The sequence below is a fragment of the Rosa chinensis genome, chromosome 1 (assembly GCF_002994745.2).
Source record: "Rosa chinensis cultivar Old Blush chromosome 1, RchiOBHm-V2, whole genome shotgun sequence".
Taxonomy (NCBI): domain Eukaryota; kingdom Viridiplantae; phylum Streptophyta; class Magnoliopsida; order Rosales; family Rosaceae; genus Rosa; species Rosa chinensis.
This window is the reverse complement of record NC_037088.1, coordinates 35,979,331-35,983,892: the sequence shown is the minus strand read 5'-3', so window position 1 is coordinate 35,983,892 and position 4,562 is coordinate 35,979,331. Positions and strand designations below refer to the sequence as shown.

At 37.6% G+C, this 4,562-nt stretch overlaps 1 pseudogene; it reads right to left on the bottom strand.

Annotated features, from left to right (window-relative positions):
* Window positions 1-403: 403 nt before the first annotated feature.
* On the bottom strand, window positions 404-2,146 carry LOC112165831 (annotated as a pseudogene).
* Between the last annotated feature and the right edge of the window lie 2,416 nt (window positions 2,147-4,562).

Here is a 4,562-nt window from a genome sequence, read left to right as displayed (position 1 = left end):
TATGTACCACCATGGTAGTACCACAACTTCTTTTCTGTATATTCTAATTATGCCAACAGAAGAGTATGTAATGGTCATTCTGACTAGAGTCTAACATTAGTTCTTTTTGGTTTGATACAATCACCAAAATATCGAGTATCGAGGAAATATCGATAGTCTGAAAAATGAAAATTTCAAGGAAAATATTCGGAAAATTTCGATATCGATAAATTTTCGAAAGAAATGGTGGAAATTGAGAGAAAATTATCCAAATTTTAGGTGAAACTTTGTGAGCTACTTATTTGTTTCATTATCTATTATATTAGTATAGATGATTTTATTTTTTTTTGAACATTAGTACAAATGGTAGCTAAGAAGCTACTAAGGGAAGGAGGATTTAGGAACCCCCACAACTTTTATTTAATAAAGGCTGAAAGAAAATATTCATACTTCACCGATAAAAGCTATAATTGCAATCAGCTCACGGATACTCCCGTGGGCTAAATCACAATCGAGGCATAAACACTTATCAATGTTCATACATCTAGATAGCAAAAGTTTATTCCCAACCACATGCGGAGATGTAGGAGCTACTAGGCCAGGATGTGGCCAATAAGCAAGAATGCCATATATATGGCTAATTGGTCAAATTACTTATCCTTCATGATCGAATTTTTTGCTAGAGCTTTTCATTTCTTCTGAATCTCGGTTGGCAGTTTCACATCTGTGGCCAAACCCACAACTTGAAGAAACTTAATCACATACCAACTAGTATCAATTTGCCACCGTTCTAAGCCCTGTCGAGCTGAGTACTCAAAAGCGTGGTGATTATTGTGCCAACCTTCTCCGAATGCCAGCAATCCAAACAACCTAATTAAGTAATTAAATTCAATATGTTAATTTAATAATACGTAATCTCATCAGAAAATCGTTTTCTATATTACCAGTTGTTTTTAGACACATCACCAGTATCGCATGTTTGTTTTCCCCAAGTGTGGCAAATAGAGTTTATTGAAAAAGTAACTTGCATGTGAAACGACTACCACCCTTACACCCTACAAAGGTAAGGAAAAAAAGGTTAAATAATTTGTGGAAAAAAAAAAAAGAGAGATGGTTTTCAGCAAAAACAGAAGAGTTTTTATCACCAATGGTGTCTAAACTTTTTTGCACTGGACATAATGATACCCAACTTTTAAAATTGATCAAAATGATACCTAAACTTTTAAAAAATATCAACTTGATACCTTGGTTTATTTTCCATCACTTATCTATTAAAATTGATTGAGTGCGGTGCCTGTAAGATGTTTTTATGTGAGATGTTTTTTGGGGTTATAATGGTATTTTCACACAAAAACTTATTTTTAATTATTTTTTATTTTATTTTATTGATTCTCTTCTTTTTTCAGAAGGTAGGAAACATCCCAACCTTATTTGTTTCTAAGATGGTGGAATTAAAATTGAATGAAAGATTTTAATTCTATAGAAGAAGAAAATTGGGATGGTTGATGACTCATTTGACCACAAATCACTTCAATTTATGGGTTTGATGTTGCATCCGTGCATCTCTGTATTCAGTTTCGGATTCCAATTCTGCAAAACTTTCGAATTTGAATTACAATTTTGTGGTGTCATCGGTGACGGCGAGACCATTGTATTTTCACGTAGTTCTATTGCTTAATAACCATTGATCCAACTACTTTCACATAAGCAAGAAAAAAGAGTAAAAGGTTGTATATACCCTTAGTTTGAACTGAGAAGTGACGGAAAATGGATGGAGATATGAAATTGATCAATTTCTTTAAATCTAGGTACATTTTTGATCACTTTTGAAAGTTGGGTATGAAATTGATCAATTTTTATAGGTCTAGGTACCTTTTTGATCACTTTTAAAAGTTTGGTATCATTCTATCCAGTGCCAGAAAGTTTGGACTTTAGTGGTGATAAAAACCCAAAATAGAATAGTGAAATGAAATTTTACCATTCCCCAAACCACAAAAGGTAATCCTCCGGCCAAATAGAGTGCAACTCCAAGAAGAACTGAATGAAGGAAGTAGGTATAATGAAGAAACCTATAGTATAGTTGGCATTCCAAATCTCCCACGTTCTTCATCAGTTATCCTTCTTACTAAAAAATAAAGAGAGTTATAACGAGAGAGAGAGAGAGAGATTTAGATTCATATACTTCCAAACCGAGAATGATAATCAAACGCCCAATTCACGTGACTAAACCAAAATCCCTTAGTGGGGCTATGAGGGTCTCTCAATTTGTCTGTAAATTGATGGTGGTATCTATGGCTACTCACCCATTCAAGTGGACTACCCTACACAGCAAAGGAAAGCTCCCACATATATATAAAAAGGTTCTCTACATGATTCCTTGAACTCCTTCACATTGAAAACATCCATATAGTAGGTTTTCTACTTAACCAATCTAAATCCAAATTAAGAATTTCTAAAACTCATGGGTCTACTTAGCACTGTATGGTGAAATTATACTAGTAGCAGAAGGAAACCCCCAAGACAGAAATTAAGTTAGAATGAGACCTGAAGTGACAGAACTGCATAATAAGCCAGCGAGTATTCAAGCCATTTGGGGACCTTAAAGCTCTGGTGGGCAAGGTTCTGATGGTAAGGGATAGTTATACCCATACCCGACACCAAATATAGTGATATTGCCACCCAAAGTGCACCCCAAGTGTAGATACCTCTACTAACAAGGCTAATATCTTTGTCACCAAGCATAAACAACACCCTCGTGGGGGGCCCACATGCCGTGGTGGGACCCAACGGCGATATGCATCCTGTAGCCCGACGTCCAAGCTACGCCACGATGGTCGGAAGTGTTCAAGAGCTTGTCGGGAAGCCAAATTCCCAACCTTACCAAGTTGCCTTCACAACATGCTTTTCTAGACTAGAATAGTTGTTTTTGTATCCCATATTGGAAAACAAGTGAAGGAAGGAGCCTCCCTTCCCTATAAAAGGGAACTCCTTCCCACTTACTCATCATCCCATTACAACTCTTGTAATCTTGTTGAGCCTCAAGGCCCGACACATAGTAAAGCTTTAAGTGGACGTAGTCTCCCCCAAAGTGGGAGACGAACCACTATACTTGTCGGCGTTATCTATGTCTCTATCTTTTCTCTTTAACGTTAATTAGAGCCTTCGGTTTCTAACATTAACATTTGGCGCCGTCTGTGGGAAGCCAATACAATGGTTTCGTCACTTACCATGCGTTAAGTCAGCTTAGCGGAGCTCAAAAAAAAATTTCTTTTCTTCTTTGAGTTATCAAAGTTGCTCACTGGGCATCATCTTCTTTGATTAACACTTTCTCAATCTTCTCGGATCATCTTTGGCTCCCAATGCAAGACATCAAACTGCTGGTCAACGCCAATCAAGGCAGGTCAACGCCAATTAAAGGCAGGTCAATGCCAACTAAAGGCTGATCAACCGCAATCAAGGCTAGAGAAACGCCAACAAGAAAAAAAAGAAAAAAAAATTGCCCCATCCCTTCCTTTGCGGCAACAACTCACTTTCGCACATTACAACTCACTTAGCGGATGGTGGCAACTCACTTAGTGGATCCTTCCTGACAACTCACTTAAAGGATGGCAACAAAATATCCCATCTTTGGTGGTAAAAACACAAAAGAGTCCCATACTTGGTGGTAAACAAAAAAAAACCAAAAAAAACAAAACTTTGGGTGCCCATTTACTCTGGACACCCAAAAATATAGTCTGGCCACCCAATGGCAAACATAAGCACGATTTACGGCATCCTTGATGCACTCCGTCGTCAACACTACATCCTTCGGCTACTCACTTGACATAGGTCTCCCATTGACGCAAATCCCCCAAATTTAACATGAAACCCACTGAGTGAATTGACACCGCGTCACCTCCATCTTTGGCGTGCACCCAATCTTCTTCCTCGATCACCACCGACATGCACCTCAACGTCGGACCAACATCCTCATTCATTTGCAATAGTTCATCTTCTTTGATCAGCATCATCGCTCAATCTCGCGTCAAGGCACCATATAGCACGTCATCATTATGTCAATGGAACAAGCATAACGAGCTCCAACACCCAAGATTTGATCAAAGCTACCTTCTGTGAGCTATGACATGGCTTACATAGGGAACTGGACATTGCTTAGAGTTCATACACTGATATGCGAGTGTACATATATTCATATAACTATGTAATTTGATCAGAGTTTAAACAATAGTTGTATAAGCTGTCAATTAATCTTGACTTATGGATAAGCTTATATATATTATTTTGAATTCAAAATAGAAATACAGTTGTAGAGCAGTTAAATAGGCAGTTAAGCAATGAAATCAGTTTCTTTATGGATGAAACTGATTTGCTGCATTGCTATATGTATATGTCAGATTGGTCCCTTCTGATGCATGAGTTGTTCTTGTTGTTAGTCCCATATACTAAAAGAACATAAGGGTGAAATCAGGAGAAGGCTATCATGGACAGTGGGAGTGCATCGAGTAAGTTTTCTGGGTTCATAATCTTGTGTTCTTGTTTTCTGCAGGTTCAAGATTGATATGTTGTTTTCAATCCCTATTTCA